This window comes from Hemitrygon akajei, chromosome 8 (genome assembly GCF_048418815.1).
Source record: "Hemitrygon akajei chromosome 8, sHemAka1.3, whole genome shotgun sequence".
Lineage (NCBI taxonomy): Eukaryota > Metazoa > Chordata > Chondrichthyes > Myliobatiformes > Dasyatidae > Hemitrygon > Hemitrygon akajei.
In genome coordinates this window covers 53,139,197-53,158,033 of record NC_133131.1, presented here as the reverse complement: position 1 = coordinate 53,158,033, position 18,837 = coordinate 53,139,197, and the positions used below count along the sequence as shown (strand labels likewise).

Sequence of the window (18,837 nt, the reverse complement as noted above, 5' to 3'; positions counted from 1 at the left end):
AAGGGGAGAAAATCCAAAAATGTGAGATGGAAAGGGATCCTTGTGCAGAACTCCTTAAAGGTTAAACTGCAGGTAGAGTCGGTGGTGAGGAAGGCAAATGCAATGTTACCATTCGTTTCATGAGGTCAAGAATACAAGAGCAGGAATATGATGCTGAGGTTTTATAAGGCACCTTGAGTATTGTGAATTGTTTTGAGTAAGATTGAAGTGACATTTGCAATTTTCCAATCCTCTGGCACCATGCCAGAGTCCAATGATTTTTGAAAGATCATTACTAATGCCTTCACAATCTTTACCGCTAGCTCTTTCAGAATATTAGGGTGCAGGTCATCTGGTCTGGGTGACTTATGTACCCTCAGGTCTTCCAGCTTTTTGAGCACCTTCTCCCTTGTAATAGTAACTGCACTCACTTCTCTTCCTCCACACACTACAACATCAGGCACACTGCTAATATCTTCCACAGTGAGGACTGATGCAGAATACTCGTTTAGTTCATCAGCCATCTCCATGACCCCGTTATTACTTCTCCAGCTTCATTTTCTAGAGTTCCTATATCCACTCACATTTCTCTTTTATTTTTACATACATGAAAAAGCTTTTACTTCGATATAGTTTGCTAGCTTGCTTTCATATTTCATCTTTCTGCTCCTAATGATTCTTTTAGTTGCTCTAAGTTTTTAAAAGCTTCCCAATCCTCTGTCTTCCCACTAATTCTTGGTTTGTTGTAAGCCTTCTCTTTTGCTTTTACATTAGCTTTGACTTCCCTTGTCAGCCATTGTTTCATTATTCTTCTATTTGAGTATTTCTTCGCTTTTGGAAAACATCTGTCCTGCACCTTCCTCAGTTTTCTCAGAAACTCACAGCATTGCTGCTCTGCTGTCATCCCTGCCAGCAAGTCCTGCTAATTTACTTTGGCTAGCTCAGTCAGACAGAAAGACAGACTTTATTGATCCCGAGAGAAATTGGGTTACATTACAGCCGCACCAAGAATAGTAAAGAAATATAGCAATATAAAACCATAAATAATTAAATAATAAGTTAATCATGCCAAGTGGAAATAAGTCCAGGACTAGCCTATTGGCTCAGAGTGTCTGACACTCCGAGGGAGGAGTTGTAAAGTTTGATGGCCACAGGTAGGAATGACTTCCTATGACGCTCAGTGTTACATCTCGGTGGAATGAGTCTCTGGCTGAATGTACTCCTGTGCCTAACCAGTACATTATGAAGTGGATGGGAGTCATTGTCCAAGATGGCATGCAACTTGCACAGCATCCTCTTTTCAGACACCACCGTCAGAGAGTCCAGTTCCACCCCCACAACATCACTGGCCTTACGAAAGAGTTTGTTGATTCTGTTGGTGTCTGCTACCCTCAGCCTGCTGCCCCAGCACACAACAGCAAACATGATAGCACTGGCCATCACAGACTCGTAGAACATCCTCAGCATCGTTCGGTAGATGTTAAAGGACCTCAGTCTCCTCAGGAAATAGAGACGGCTCTGACCCTTCTTGTAGACAACCTCAGTTTATTGTCAATTCGTATCCCCAGGTATTTGTAATCCTCCACCATGTCCACACTGACCCCTTGGATGGAAACAGGGGTCACCGGGGCCTTAGCCCTCCACAGGTCCACCACCAGCTCCTTAGTCTTTTTCACATTAAGCTGCAGATGATTCTGCTCGCACCATGTGACAAAGTTTCCCATCATAGCCCTGTACTCAGCCTCATTTCCCTTGCTGATGCATCCAACTATGGCAGAGTCATCAGAAAACTTCTGAAGATGGCAAGACTCTGTGTTGTAGTTGAAGTCCGAGGTGCAGATGATGAAGAGAAAGGGAGACAGGACAGTCCCCTGTGGAGCCCCAGTGCTGCTGACCACTCTGTCTGACACACAGTGTTGCAAGCGCACGTACTGTGGTCTGCCAGTCAGCTAATCAATAATCCATGACACCAGGGAAGCATCCACCTGCATCACTGTCAGCTTCTCACCCAGCAGAGCAGGGCGGATGGTGCTGAACGCACTGGAGAAGTCAAAAAACATGACCCTCACAGTGCTCGCCAGCTTGTCCAGGTGGGCGTAGACACGGTTCAGCAGGTAGACGATGGCATCCTCAACTCCTAGTCGGGGCTGATAGGCGAACTGGAGGGGGTCTAAGTGTGGCCTAACCATAGGCCGGAGCTGCTCTAGAACAAGTCTCTCCAGGGCCTTCATGATGTGGGAGGTCAATGCCACTGGTCTGTAGTCATTGGAGCCACTGGGGCACGGCGTCTTCGGTACAGGAACGAGGCAGGACGTCTTCCACAGCATAGGAACCCTCTGGAGACTCAGGCTCAGGTTGAAGACATGGTGAAGTACTCCACATAGCTGGGGGCACTGGCTTTGAGCACCCTAGGGATGACACCATCCGGGCCTGCAGCCTTGCTTGGGTGGAGACGTTTCAGCTGTCTTCTCACCTGTTCAGCTGTGAAGCCCACCATGGTGGTTTCAGGTGGGGGAGGGGTGTAGTCATGAGAGCAGGGTGGGGGGTTGTGAGGAGGGGTAGGAGGGGAGTGTGGAGTATGTGTTGGTTGGGGGCTGACATCAGATGAACCATGTGGGGGATGGGCAGGGGCCACAGTGTCAAATATGTTGAAGAATAAGTTCATTGGCCCTGTCCACATTGCCTTTAGCTCCTCTGTTGCTAGATTGCCGGAACCCAGTGATGGTCCTCATCCTACTCCAGACCTCTCTCATACTGTTCTGCTGGAGTTTCCACTCAAGCTTCCTCCTATACCTGTCTTTAGCCTCCCTGATCTTGGCTTTCAGGTCCCTCTGTATTGTCCTCAGCTCCTCCCTATTTCCATCTCTAAATGCTCTCTTTTTAGCATTCAGGATGTCCTTAATGTCCTTTGTTACTGTTGGGGTTAATTCGAGACTGCCATTACAGGTCAGGAGTGGCTCACGTAACACACATAATGTTAGGAGGCCGGAATGCGAGGGAGGGGGGAGCGAAACTGGGGACCCCGCTACACCGATACTATTAGTGTCACGCGATTCAGTAAACAAAAGAAACAGGTAACTCGTGAGCATATGGCTGCGGGCCAATAAGATGGACACAAGTGCCCGATATTACCTAATATGTAGCGGGGTTGTGCTGGGGGGAAAAGGGGTATAAATAAGAGCAGATTGTAAGGGGAAAACAGAACGCCTTCTCCAGCGACTCCGTGGATTCGCTGTGCCAGTTACGAATTCTGCAATAAAGCCACGTTTTTGTAATATTCCGGTGTAAGTTGTCTCTCTTCCTAAACGAACACAGGGCAGAATTTCAAGCCCAACATTTGGTGACCCCGACGTGGGGAGGGAGAGACAACACAGGCTGGCGGGTCCGACAGCAGACAACTTGCGGCCGCAAGCTCGACTAAGGTCAGGAAGTGCCTGTTATATCAAAGACTTCCACTAGATAGTTAAATCACTGAGTTAGATCTTGTCTGCTGACGGATCCTCACCAACCCCAAATTACCCTGGGAGAGATCATTCCCGGTGCAGAATCGTGACTGGTAAGTACTAACTCTTAATCTGTTTTTAGGAAGATTCTCCGCCCGTGGAAAAGTCTTCTGAGTGAGGGTACCCGCCGCCCACGATGGGCATAAAAGTCTCAGGAGTGAGGAGAATTAAGTCGCGGGACACCGTAGTACACAGGGATACTGACGGCGCCTACCTTAGACTGGTTGTTAAGAGGAGAAATCTCCCACGCGAAGGTCAGGTTTTGAAAGGCGACCGTCCCACATTTGATCCTCTCTGTGTACTAGGGAGCCATGGAGCACTTCAATTTCGAGTTACCAAAACTCAGACATTGGTGTGTTGAGTAACAGAGTATATGAGAGTTTTTAGAAATATGGTAAAATTGATAACTGTGCGAGTTCAATAATCTAACAGTGAGCAGCCGCAGGGGTCGGACACCATCAAGGTAGGAGTGGAAGTGTTCCTCCGAGGCCCGGGGAAGCTCACCTGGAACAGAAAACGGTGGCATGGTCCATACCCTGTCGCCGAGGTCTCCAACAGGGCATTAAAAGGACCCTAGTCATCCGGACTATAGATCGAGCCTTGACTGGAAAGAATGGACCTCCACCGGCGTACCAGGCACCCTTGTTCCCGGTGGAAGGGGAGGACACGGCCCTCCCGGAAAGCGGACGCGCTATGGGAGGACACGGACTGAAATGGACCATGGCAAGGGGGGGATTGTGAATCTGTTCTTGATTAAGTTTTCTGAAATGTTGCATGCTACTTGTAAAAATTGCGGATGTTTAGGGAACCCCTACCCATATTTTGTGACCCTAGGTCGGACAAATCAGGATAAGCAAATAGGGAGGACACTCCAAAGAGTGCCGGGGGACGCTCACCTCTCTGCCTGATCCCGGCAGCCGCGGAAAAGATTGTAAGGGATGTGGGGATGTGGCCTCTGGGAGGCCAAGGGAGGAAGTGTTGGGGTTAATTCGAGACTGCCATTACAGGTCAGGAGTGGCTCACGTAACACACATAATGTTAGGAGGCCGGAATGCGAGGGAGGGGGGAGCGAAACTGGGGACCCCGCTACACCGATACTATTAGTGTCACGCGATTCAGTAAACAAAAGAAACAGGTAACTCGTGAGCATATGGCTGCGGGCCAATAAGATGGACACAAGTGCCCGATATTACCTAATATGTAGCGGGGTTGTGCTGGGGGGAAAAGGGGTATAAATAAGAGCAGATTGTAAGGGGAAAACAGAACGCCTTCTCCAGCGACTCCGTGGATTCGCTGTGCCAGTTACGAATTCTGCAATAAAGCCACGTTTTTGTAATATTCCGGTGTAAGTTGTCTCTCTTCCTAAACGAACACAGGGCAGAATTTCAAGCCCAACATTACCCATGGCTTGTTATTTGAATAACAAGGGACAGTTCTTGCCTGAACACTGCAGTCCATACAGAAGTTGATGTAACCGGAGATGCACTCTGTGAGCCCATCAATGTCCTCTCCATGTGGCTCACAGAGTGCCTGCTAGTCAGTCGCCTCAAAACAACCCTGGAGTGCCTCATAAGCCTCCCCCGACCATTTCCTCACTGACCTCTAGGTTGCAGGTTTACTCTTCACCAGAGGCACGTAGCAGGGTTTGAGATGCACCAGGTTGTGATCTGACCTTCCCAGTGGGGGGAGGGGAGGGGAGAGAAGCTGTAAGCATCCTTAACGTTAGCATACATCAAGTCCAGGGTCCTCTCCCCTCTGGTTGTACAGCTCACGTACTGCGTGAAGTTGGGCAGCCATGGTAACATGGTTGAAGTCACCTGAGATGGTAATGAGGGCACTCGGGTGCTGGGTTTGTAGTCTGGCTATGACGGTGTAAATGATGTTACACGCCGACGTCGGGTTGGCAGAGGGAGGGATGTACACAACCACCACAATTGCATGTGAGATTTCCCTTGGCAAATAATATGGCCGGAGTCCAACAGCAAAAAGTTCAATATCCGGGCTACAGACACGTTTCTTGATCGTAATATGACCAGGATTGCACCATTTGTTGTTAACCAGAACAGCAAGCCCCCCTCCTTTATGCTTACCGCTCTCAGTGCAATTCCGATCGGCCCGAACGGTCTGGAAGCCCTCTATGGAAACGTTTTGGTCAGGTATGTCCTCGTGCAGCCACGTTTCAGTAAAACACATAACACTGCTCTCCCAAAAAGTCCTCTGACTCCTGTCTAGCGCTGACAACTCATCCATTTTATTACTCAGCGATCTCACATTGCCCATAATGAGAGAGGCGACAAACGGCTTATAACTCCTCTTCTCCGTAAGTCTCTGTTGTCTCGTCCCAGTCCTCCTCCCTCGCCTTTTTGACACCCCCTGCATCCACTGTGTGTTTTTCTCCAGATTTCAGCAGGGGTATCCGCCGCTCTGTTCGCTAAACCAGCCGGCTTAAGCGCAATCAGCTGGTCCCTGGAATAAACAATGTGACCATGCTGCTGCTGTGCTAATGAGACGTGTCCGAATGTAAATATTTCCAGTGCTAAAAACTAGAATAAAACTCTCTCCACCAGCATGTTAGAGAGGGTGCAGCTTCGACGTGTTACCGTGAAAGAAAAAAAATACAACAAATAACGTAAGTAAGAAAACTAGTCGGAGCGGCTGTAACAGGCTGCGTGCATGGCCGGTGCATGCACACAATCCTCTCTCATACATACCACTGTAATTTCCTTTACTCCACTGAAATACTGCTATGTCAGATTTCACTTTAGTTTATTCAATCATGTTGTGATCACTGCTCTTAAGCTCCTTAATCACCTCTGGTTCATTACTCAATGCCCAATACAGTATAGCTGATCCCCTAGTATATTCAATGACAAACTGCTCTAAAAAAAAACACCATCTTGTAGGCATTCAATAAACTTACTCTCTTGAGATCCATTACCAACCTGATTTTCCAATCAGCCTGCATGTTAAAATCTCCCATGACTTTCATAACATTGCAGTTTTGACACACCTTTTTTATTTCCCGTTGTAATCTGTGGTCCACATCCCAGTTACTGTTGAGAGCCCCGTATATACCGTAGATTCCGGATTATAAGCCGCTACTTTTTTCCCACATTTTGAACAGCTTTGAACTCTGCGGCCTTTAATCCAGAGCGGCTAATACATGGTTTTTTTTCATGCCGCCTCGTAAACATTTTGCCTCGTAACAGTAGACCAATAAAATTGATGAGTAGTTCACAGAGGTCCAATGAAATTGTACGATAAATCAAGCGCACTTTCACAATTAAATTATTGTAAATCAGTCATTTGTACTCACCCTCATCAACATGGAAAACACTCGAAGAAAAGCATTGTGCTGCCTTTATGGCAGTTACTTAGCTTATAATATTTTCGCTTAGTAATTCATTTGTTAGTTAAAGTTAGAAGTGTTTTAACTATATTTGTTTTCTGTACTACATCCCGGGATGCTATGACGTCACACCCGGTTTCGCCGCGTCTTGTGGGAAAAATACCGGTTTGCGATAAACGGGAAGGTGGGGGCATTACGCGAGCACATCAGACCCGAGCACATTAGCCGAGCTCATTAGACCCGATTAGACCCGATCGCGTTACGCGAGCTCATCAGACCCGAGCACATCAGACCCGAGCACATTAGCCGAGCTCATTAGACCCGATTAGACCCGATCGCGTTACTCGAGCTCATCAGACCCGAGCACATTAGCCGAGCTCATTAGACCCGATTAGACCCGATCGCGTTACGCGAGCTCATTAGACCCGAACACATCAGACCCAAGCACATTAGCCGAGCTCATTAGACCCGATCGCGTTACGCGAGCTCATTAGACCCGATTAGACCCGATCGCGTTACTCGAGCTCATCAGACCCGAGCACATTAGCCGAGCTCATTAGACCCGATTAGACCCGATCGCGTTACGCGAGCTCATTAGACCCGAACACATCAGACCCGAGCACATTAGCCGAGCTCATTAGACCCGATCGCGTTACGCGAGCTCATTAGACCCAAACACATCAGACCCAAGCACATTAGCCGAGCTCATTAGACCCGATTAGACCCGATCGCGTTACGCGAGCTCATCAGACCCGAGCACATTAGCCGAGCTCATTAGACCCGATCGCGTAACGCGAGCTCATCAGACCCGAGCACATTAGCCGAGCTCATTAGACCCGATTAGACCCGATCGCGTTACGCGAGCTCATCAGACCCGAGCACATTAGCCGAGCTCATTAGACCCGATTAGACCCGATCGTGTTACGCGAGCTCATTAGACCCGATTAGACCCGATCGCGTTACGCGAGCTCATTAGACCCGAGCGAAAACGCTGCTTTTAAGTTAAAGGCGATCAATAACTTTTCCTGGTAGGCTGCAGTATATATATTTTTACCAGTCGCTAGGAGATATTGGAATGTTGTTCGTGCTGTTCAGTAAAAAAGTATATGCAACGTAATTTGTGTTACCGATACGTATGTATATTTAAAAGTAGCCGTATTACAGGCACGGTTCGAAAAAAAGCATTTGCAATATATATTTGTTTGTTACCATATGGATTTAATTAAAAGTTAAAAAATCCTCACGTGTAATATCTTTCTGTGTAAATATCTCATATTACAACGTGGGACACCTGCGGCCGAAAATCCGGTGCGGCCTAAAATCCGGTGCGGCCTGTACAAGTAAAAAATTGATTTTATTTCTAAAATTAGAGCCAGCGGCTTTTAATCAGGTGCGCTCTGTAGTCCGGAATCTACGGTAACTGCCATCAGAGTCCTTTTACTCTTGCAGTTTTTCAACTCAACCTACAAGGATTCAATATCTTCCAATCTTATGTCACATCTTCCTATTGATTTGATGCCATTCTTTACCAGCAGAGCCACACCTCCCACTCTGCCTGCTTTCCTATCCCTCTGATACAACATGTGACCTTGGACATTCAGCTCCCAACTACAACCATACTTCAGCCACGATTCAGTGATGGCCACATCATATCTGACAATCTATAATAATGCAACAAGTTCATCCACCTATTTCTTATGCTCCATGCATTGAGATATAACACTTTGGGTATTGTATTTGTTACCCTTTTTGATTCCTTATGTATAATGACTGACATCCTGCTGGCTGCAATCATCTACCTGCTCTTCCTGACACTCTAACTACACGCTATCTGTCCCATCTTGTGTCCCTTCACTTTCATTCCCACACCCCTGCCAAATTAGTTTAAAACCTGCCCACAAGCATATTGGACCCCCTCAGGTTTAGGGGCAACCCATCACTTTTGTACAGGTCATACCTCCTACAAAGGGAGATCCCAATGATCCAAGAACCTGAAGCCCTGCTGCACGGACCCCAACCTTGGCTTCTTGTTCCAGAAAGAGAGGTTGAGGATAACCATTCTGGCACTTGAACGGCGACATTCCATGCGCCAAGTACTGTAAGGTGTGTGGCCAACCTCTGCCCACATCAGACCTTTCCGAGGCCAAGCATTTCAGGATACATTCTAAATCTTGGTTGGTCCCATCCATCTGGCCGTTGCCCCTATCAGTTTACAGAAAGCCTTCCAGAAGTGTGATGAGAAATGTGGCCTACGATCCAAGACAACAGGAACATAGAAAACCTTCAGCACAATACAGGCCCTTTGGCCCACAAAGCGGTGCCGAACGTGTCCTTACCTTAGAACTACCCAGGATTACCCATTGCCCACTAGTTTTCTAAGCTCCATGCACCTATCTAGGAGTCTCATTCAAGACCCTATCATTTCTGCCTCCACCACCACTGACGGCAGCCCATTCCACACACTCGCCACTCTCTGTGTGAACAAACTTACCTCTGACATCTCCACTGTACCTACTTCCAAGCACCTTAAAACTATGCCCTCTCATGCTAGCCATTTCAGCCCTGGGAAAAAGCCTCTGACTACCCACACGATCAATGCCTCTCATTATCTTGTATACCTCTATCAGGTCACCTCTCATCCTCCGGCAATCCAAGCAGAAAAGGCCGAGTTCACTCAACCTATCCTCATATGGCATGCTTCTCAATCCAGGCAACATCCTTGTAAATCTCCTCTGCACACTTTCTATGGTTTCCACATCCTTCCTGTAGTGAGGTGACCAGAATTGAGCACAGTACTCCAAGTGGGGTCTGACCAGGGTCCAAAATAGCTACAACATTACCTCTCGACTCCTAAACTCAATCCCACGATTGATGAAGGCCAACGCACTGTATGCCTTCTTAACCACAGAGTCAACCTGCGTAGCAGCTTTGAGTGTCTTATGGACTCGGACCCCAAGATCCCTCTGATCCTCCACACTGCCAAGAGTCTTGCCATTAATACTATATTCTGCCATCATATTTGACCTACCAAAATAAACCACCTTACACTTATTTGGGTTGAACTCCATCTGCCACTTCTCAGTCCAGTTTTGCATTCTATCAATGTCCCACTGTAACCTCTGACAGCCCTCCACACTATCCGCAATGCCGCCAAACTTTGTGTCATCAGCAAATTTACTAACCCATCCCTCCACTTCTTCATCCAGGTAATTTTTAAAAATCACAAAGAGTAGGGGTCCCAGAACAGATCCCTGAAGCACACCACTGGTCACTGACCTCCATGCAGAATATGACCCGTCTACAACCACTCTTTGCCTTCTGTGGGCAAGCCAGTTCTGGATCCACAAAGCAATGTCTCCTTGGATCCCATGCCTCCTTACTTTCTCAATAAGCCTTGTATGGCGTACCTTATCAAATGCCTTGCTGAAATCCAAATACACTACATCTACTGCTCTTCCTTCATCAATGTATTCAGTCACATCCTCAAAAAATTCAATCAGGCTCATTATGCACAGCCTGCCATTGGCAAAGCCAGGCTGATTATTCCTAATCATATTATACCTCTCCAAATGTTCGTAAATCCTGCCTCTCAGGATCTTCTCCATCAACTCACCAACCACTGAGGTAAGACTCACTGGTCTATAATTTCCTGGGCAATCCCTACCCCTTTCTTGAATAAGAGAACAATGTCCTCAACCCTCCAATTCTCCAGAACTTCTCCCGTCTTCATTGACAATGCAAAGATCATCGCCAGAGGCTCAGCAATCTCCTCCCTCGCTTCCAGTAGCCTGGGGTACATCTTGTCTGGTCCTGGTGACTTATCCAACTTGAAGCTTTCCAAAACCTCCAGCTCATCCTCTTCCTTAATATCTACATACTCAAGCTTTTCAGTCTGCTGCAAGTCATCCCTACAATCGCCAAGATCCTTTTCTGTAGCAAATACTGAAGTAAAGTATTCATTATGTGTCTCTGCCATCTCCTCCAGTTCCATACACACTTTTCCACTGTCACACTTGGTTGGTCTTATTCCCTCACATCTTATACTCTTGCTCTTCACATACTTGTAGAATGCCCCAGGGTTTTCCTTAATCCTGTCCGCCAAGGCCTTCTCATGGTCACTTCTGGCTCTCCTAATTTCATTTTTAAATTCCTTCCTGCTAGCCTTATAATCTTCTCAATCTCTATCATTACCTAGTTTTTTGAACCTTTCGTAAGCTCTTCTTTTCTTCTTGACTAGATTTCCAACAGCTTTTGTATACCATGGTTCCTGTCCCCTGCCATCCTCTCCCTGTCTCATTGGACCGTATCTATGCAGAACCCCACGCAAATATCCCCTAAACATTTGCTACATTTCTTCTGTACACTTTCTGGAGAACATCTGTTTCCAATTTATGCTTCTAAGTTCCTGCCTGATAGCCTCATATTTCTTCTTACTCTAATTAAACGTTTCCCTAACCTGTCTGTTCCTGTCCCTCTCCAATGCTATGTTAAAGGAGATAGAATTACGATCACTATCTCCAAAATGTTCTTCCACTGAGAGACCTGACGCCTGACCAGGTTCATTTCCCAATACCAGATCAAGTACAGCCTCTCCTCTTGTAGGTTTATCTACATATTGTGTCAAGAAACCTTCCTGAACACACCTAACAAACTCCACCCTTTCTAAACCCCTCACTCTAGGGAAATGCCAATCAATATTCAGGAAATTAAAATCTCCCATCACAACAACCCTGTTATTAAAACACCTTTCCAGAATCTGTCTCCCTATCTGCTCTTCAATGTCTCTATTACTATTGGGTGGTCCATAAAAAAACACCCAGTAGAGTTATTGAGCCCTTCCTATTCCTAACTTCCACCCACAGAGACTCCGTAGACAACCCCTTCATGACTTCCTCCTTTTCTGCAGCTGTGACACTATCTCTGATCAACAGTGCCACGCCCCCACTCTTTTGCTTCCCTCCCTGTCCTTTCTGAAACATCTAAAGCCTGGCACTTGAAGTAGACATTCCTGCCCCTGCACCATCCAAGTCTCTGTAATGGTCACAACATCATAGCCCCACATGCTGATCCACGCTCTAAGCTCAACCACTTTGTTCATAATACTCCTCACATTAAAATAGACACATCTCAAACCATCGGTCTGAGTGTGTCCCTTCTCTATCACCTGCTTTGCGCACTGTCTCCAAGCTTTTTCTATTTGTGAGCCAAACTCCCTTTCTTCCGTCACTTCAGTTTGGTTCCCACCACCCCCCCAGCAATTCTAGTTTAAACTCTCCTCAATAGCCTTTGCAAACCTCCCCGCCAGGATATTGGTCCCCCTCAGATTCAAGTGTAACCCATCCTTTTCATACAGGTCACACCTGCCCCAGAAGAGGTCCCAATGATCCAAAAATCTAAATGCCTGCCCCCTGCTCCAATCCCTCAGCCACATGTTTATCCTCCATCTCATTCTATTCCTATACTCACTGTCACGTGGCACAGGCAGTAATCCCGAGATGACTACCTTTTTGGTCCTACTTCTCAACTTCCTTCCTAACTCCCTGTAGTCTGCTTTCAGGACCTCTTCCCTTTTCCTAGCTATATCGTTGGTACCAATATGTACCATGGCCTCTGGCTGTTCTCCATCCCACTTCAGGATATCGTGGACGTGATCAGAAACATCCCAGACCCTGGCACCTGGGAGACAAACTGCCATTCGCGTTTGTTTCCTGCGTCCACAGTATCGTCTGTCTTACCCCCAACGATAGAGTCCCCTATCACTGCCGCCATCCTCTTCCCTTCCCTCCCCTTCTGAGTCGCAGGGACAGACTCTGTGCCAGAGGCACTGTTGCTTCCCTCAGGTAGGCTGTCTCCCCCAACAGTACTCAAACAGGTGTACTTATTGTTAAGGGGACAGTCACTGGGGTACTCTCTAGCACCTGCTTCTTGCCCTTCCCTCTCCTGACATTACCCACTTATCTGTCTACCCAGGCCCCAGAGTGACTATCTCTCTATCATCTCCTCACTCTCCCTGACCAGACGAAGGTCATCGAGCTACTTCTCCAGTTCCCTAACGCGGTCCCTTAGGAGTTGCATCTTGATGCACCGGGTGCAGATGTGGTCGTCCGGGATTCTCCAGGACCTCCCACATTTGACACTGAGCACAGAAAACCAGCCTCACACACATTCTTCTTGGCTGCATTCTAAACCCCGCCTTGACCCGTTATCACCGAAGCCCCACTGTGCCAGAGCCTTCCTACTCTGTCTCCCACTACTCCAAAGTCCACACTGTAAAGCGGTCTCCTTTTAAACTCTTCCCACTGTTCTCACTGGCCGACCTCCACGTGCTTGGACAGTCGTGCCCCGTTCAAACTGCTGAAGAAATAACAATGTACACCTGGAATCCATGGGCCCTGAAGACCTGGTCCAGGACAACCTCAGCCATCTCCACCACGGAAGGTAACCTCCAAGGCAATGAACTTGCAGGCTTTTGAAAACCAATCAACAACCACGATGACGACTGATTTCCCCTCGGATGACGGGAGATGTGTGCCCAAGATCTTTTAGTCCCGGGTAGGGGGTTGAGGTCAGGTATAGTGCTCCTTGTTCTGGGCACAAAATTCGCATGCCTGCACATTCTGCTGAACTTCTCTCATCATTCTGGGCCACCAACACCTCCACTTGATCAACTCAAGGGTCCTGGCCATCCCTGGGTGTACGGCCATTCTTGACTAATGTCCCCATTGCAGTACCTGGGACCAGATGGAACTTGGGACGAACAGCTGACCCGGAGGGCTGTTCTCAGAAATCACCCCTTGTGCTTGAGTCTCCTGAACAGGAGCGGAGATTCTCCAATGAATTGGCGCTATCATTTTGGCTCAGGGCAAAATAATGGTAGGGTGCTTCTCTCATTCCGGTTCATTAAACTGGCAGGACAGGGCATCATAGAACATAGAGCAGTACAGCCCTTCAGCCCACGATGTTATGCCAACCCTCAAACCCTGCCTCCCATATAACCCCCCACCTTAAATTCCTCCATATACCTGTCTAGTAGTCTCTTAAACTTCACTAGTGTATCTGCCTCCACCACTGACTGAGACAGTGCATTCCACGCACCAACCACTCTCTGAGTGAAAAACCTTCCTCTAATATCCCCCTTGAACTTCCCTCCCCTTACCTTAAAGCCATGTCCTTTTGTACTGAGCAGTGGTGCCCTGGGGAAGAGGTGCTGGCTGTCTACTCCATCTATTCCTCTTAATATTTTGTACACCTCTATCATGTCTCCTCTCATCCTCCTTCTCTCCAAAGAGTAAAGCCCTAGCTCCCTTAATCTCTGATCATAATCCATACTCTCTAAACCAGGCAGCATCCTGGTAAATCTCCTCTGTACCCTTTCCAATGCTTCCACATCCTTCCTATAGTGAGGCGACCAGAACAGGACACAGTACTCAGGACAGGCTTCTGGTTCTTAGACACCAATCGATAGGTCAGGATGAAATTAAACTTGTTAAATAACAAAGACCACCTGACTTGTCTGGAATTCAGCCTCTTGGCCCCCTGAATATAGGCAAGGTTCTTAAGGTCAGTCCAAATGATAAAAGTGTTCTTGGCCCTCTCCAGCCTGTGATGCCATTGCTTCAATTGCAAGAGGCTCCCAATTCCTGATGTCATAGTTCCTCTCTGCCAGGGATAGCAGCCTAGAGAAGAATACACATGGGGCAGTCTACTGTCCAAAGGTGATCAGTGAGACAAGACTGAACCTACTCTGATATCGGATACATCCACTTCCACAATGAAGGAAAGGACCAGATTAGGAGAAACCAAGATGGGAGACAGCGTAAATCGCTGTTTAAGCTCTGCAAAACTCCGTGGTTAAGAAGGCATACAGTGCATTGGTCTTCATCAATCATGGGATTGAGTTTAAGAGCTGAGAGGTAATGTTGCAGCTATATAGGACACTGGTCAGATCCCACTTGGAGTACTGTGCTCAATTTTGGTCACCTCACTACAGGAATGATGTGGAAGCCATAGAAAGGGTGCAGAGGAGATTTACAAGGATGTTGCCTGGGTTGGGGAGCATGCCTTATGAGAATAGGTTGAGTGAACTCGGCCTTTTCTCCTTGGAGCGACGGAGGATGAGAGGTGATCTGATAGAGGTGTATAAGATGATGAGAGGCATTGATCGTGTGGATAGTCAGAGGCTTTTCTCCAGGGCTGAAATGGCTAGCACAAGAGGGCATAGTTTTAAGATGCTTGGAAGCAGTTACAGAGGAGATGTCAGGGTTAGGTTTTTTATGCAGAGAGTGGTGAGTGCGTAGAATGGGCTGCCGGCAGCTGTGGTGGAGGCGGAAATGATAGGGTCTTTTAAGAGGCTCCTGGATGGCTACATGGAGCTTTGAAAAATAGAGGGCTATGGATAAAGCCTAGGTAGTTCTAAGATAGGACATGTTCAGCACAGCTTTGTGGGCCGAAGGGCCAGTATTGTGCTGTATGTTTGTTTCTAAAAGCAGCCTCTGCTTCAGTAGTCCAGACAAAATAGTTAGTGGATTTCTTAGTTAGGGCTGTCAGCAGAGCTGCTACCAAGCTGAAGTTCCAGTAGAAGTTAGCAAACCCCAGGAATCACTGGACCTGTTTGATATTAGATGGTGGTGGCCAGTCTCTGACAGCCTGGGTCTTGGTAGTTTACGAAGACACACTTATGGAGAATATCCCAGAGCACTTCATTTATATAGGCTTGGAAAACAGCTAGGGTGGTTGCAAATCCAAAGGTACTCGTAGTGCCCTGTGGGTATATTGAATGCCATCTTCTATTCATCGCCCTCCCTGATATACACCAGGTTGTAGGCACTCCAGAGGTCTAATTTTGTGTATACGCTCACCCCTTGGAGGATCTCAAAAGCCATATTCTTAAGAGGAAGGGGGTAGTGATTCTTGGTTAATCCTCTGTAATCAATGCACATTGCTCTTTTGTACAAAGAATCAGAATCATGTTTATTATCACTGGCATGTGACGTGAAATTTGTTAACTTAGCAGCAGCAGTTCAATGCAATACATAATATAGCAGAGAGAGAAAAAAATAAGCAAATCAATTACAATATACGTATATTAAATAGATTAATAATCGCACAAAGAAACAGAAAAATATATTAAAAAGTGAAGCAGTGTTCACGGGTTCAATGTCCATTTAGGAATCAGATGGCAGAGGGGATGAAGCAGTTCCTGAATTGCTGAGTGTGTGCCTTCAGGCTTCTGTACCTCCTACCTGATGGTAACAGTGAGAAAAGGGTATGCCCTGGGTGCTTTGAGACATCGCTCCTTGAAGAGGTCCTGGGTAGTTTGTAGGCTAATACACAATGGAGCCAACTAAATGTACAACCCTCTGCAGCTTCTTTTGGTCCTGTACAGTAGCCACTCAACCCCCATACCAGACAGTGATGCAGCCTGCCAGAATGCTCTCCATGGTATTATCTATAAAAGTTTTTTGAGTGTATTTGTTGACATGCTAAATCTCTTCAAACTTTACAACTTCCTACTTTATAACTGCATCGATATGTTGGGACTAGGTTAGGTCCTCAGAGATCTTAACACCCAGAAACTTGAAATTGCTCAGTCTCTCCACTTCTGATCCCTCTATGAGGATTGGTATCTGTTCCTTCGTCTTACCCTTCCTGAAGTCCACAATCAGCTCTTTCATCTTACTGACGTTGAGTGCCAGGTTGTTGCTGCGGCACCACTCCACTAGTTGGCCTATCTCACTCCTGTACACCCTCTTGTCACCACCTGAGATTCTACAATGTTTAATTCATCAGCAAATGTATAGATGGTATTTGAGCTATGCCTAGCAACACAGTCATGGATATAGAAAGAGTAGAGCAGTGGGCTAAGCATACACCCCTGAGGTGCACCAGTGTTGATCATTAGCGAGGAGGAGATAATACCACAAATCCACACAGATTGTGGTCTTCCGGTTAGGAAGCTGAGAATCCAATTGCAGAAGAAATTTGTGCTGGTGGGTGAGGTGGAGGGCCAAATGAAGCTCGTGGCAAGAGCTTCTATTATATACTCCTTCATGGTGGAGGACAAGTACCAAGCAGCAGGCCTATGGCACAGTCACAGGGTCAGTGTGGTGGAAGAGTCAAGGCCTTTGCCTTGCTGAAGACCTCTTCTAATTCCTTATCAACAGAGGGGATTTCAACCAGTTTGTACTATCTCCTCCGGATCGGTGACAGGGGTGATTCAACAGGCTTCAGAGACCTCTCTCAGAGCTCACTAAGTACATTCTGTGGAAACAGTTGCCAAGTCAGAGTGTGACCCTCCCCCCTCTGTAGCCACAGGCAACGGCAGTGTGGTGTTACAGACAGTTCTTGCATCCTGGGGAATAGGCATCAAAGATCGGCGTAAAGGAGTCTTTTAACTTCTTTGAGACCTGGTGCTGGTTCACTTCAGCTTAACGGCAAGTCTCCCAGATTGCTTGGGCATTTCCTTGGTCTTCTCCCTCTCACTAGTTCCTGCAGGATTCTAACTTGACTATGTCAGGACTCACACTGTCCCATTGGCCAGAACCACTTGTCTGCTGAAGGTCTGGACTAGGTCTCCAGAAAGTCTCAGGTTCCCTTGCACTGAAGCCTGCCCTCTTATAGGTCGCTGGTCATTAGAGAGCCAGGGTGTCAGAACACCATACCATAAATAAAGCCTCTTATAATAATTTTCCCCTCTCTCCAGTCCACAGATAGGTCATGCTAGGACAGCCAAGGGTACCCAAGGATCAGGGGTATGAGTGGAGAGTCAGTAAAGTAGAAACTAATGTTTTCCACATGATCCCCTATCCTCATCTGCAATTTCACAGTCTGTTGCTGTATGTGCCCAGAACCTAGCAGTCGGCTGTCCAAGACAGTTGTGGGCATGGACTGGCTCAAGTCAGATGTAAGTTGAACGGACAGGCAGTTTATAAATCCAGAAAATCCCAACAAGCCTTCACCTGCCTCAAGTTCTTAGCTCAAGTGAACTCCGCTTTCAGCACGAAGCCAGAATGGCTGCTACCATTGCAGTCCTCCCAACGCTGGATGGTGTTAGCAGTTCTCCAGGTGGCTACAGCTTCAGACATTCAATCTGCAGATCACCTGCTTCTCTGCAATAAAAACAGCAACCTCGACTCCAAAGACGGGACATTTCATCAGCAGAGAGTCTAGCGCAACTGACCTGCATGGGTTCAACTGGATTTTGGTCGTGGCCTGAGGTTGAGGAGTGGAACTGCAATGCTAGGAACTGGGCTCAGACCAGCTTTCTTTGACCTCCTGAACTTGCCCCACTTTCACTCTGCCAGACAATTATTGAGGCAGATGGACTGGTCGATGAGAACTTCTAAAAGTTCTCTGCTGGCTCTCCTATGGCAAGGGCATCCTTCAGTTTGTCTTGGGAGTTCGTAGCCGTATAGCATAGCCAAGGATTCCCTGTTCCAACCACTCTTCTGGGTCACGGTCCAAAATTAGATCGTGTAATCAGCTGATGACCATCCACCCCCACCCCTGTCGAATCTTCATCAGGCGGTCTGAGGCGAGGTAATGAAACATCTTCCTCATGGTGGCCATGAATTCCTCTGAAACACGCAGAACTCTGACCTCAGGCCAGGGCTCTTCAGACTGGAGAGAGATAATGAAGGCCACTTTTCCATGCGTTGAAGGGAACCAGGAAAAGCTTAAGTTTAAATACTAATGAGCATTGAATGAGAAAGCCACAGCAAGAGCCCGGGTTACCATCAATTCTCTTGGGGTTGGAAGATGTACTGGCTCTGGAGCAGGTCCAACTGGCTTTCCCAAATGACTTTGGTTTCCACCTTGCAAAGGTTGACCAATGCCACCTGGAAGTCATGAATTTCCAGGCTCTGTCTGGAAATATCTTCGTAGTGGCTAGTAACAGCAAAGAATAGACTCTAAAACACAGCTTGGTCCGAGATAGCTCAATCATACTGTGACAAGAGTCCCTGACAGACCCAAATGCTGGAATATCCGAGGCTGGGATTGAGACAC

The 18,837-nt window shown here is 47.2% G+C and overlaps 1 protein-coding gene and 1 long non-coding RNA gene across 3 annotated transcripts in view; one reads left to right on the top strand and one right to left on the bottom strand.

Moving 5' to 3' along the window:
* The window catches only part of LOC140731902 (protein phosphatase PTC7 homolog), a 137,352-nt gene that overhangs the window by 14,707 nt on the left and 103,808 nt on the right, over positions 1-18,837 (bottom strand). The gene's annotated exons all lie outside the window — the stretch shown is intronic.
* LOC140731901 (uncharacterized) lies at positions 2,901-4,818 on the top strand. The gene is made up of 2 exons (XR_012099932.1): positions 2,901-3,535; positions 3,915-4,818. It is a non-coding gene; the product is annotated as an uncharacterized lncRNA (long non-coding RNA).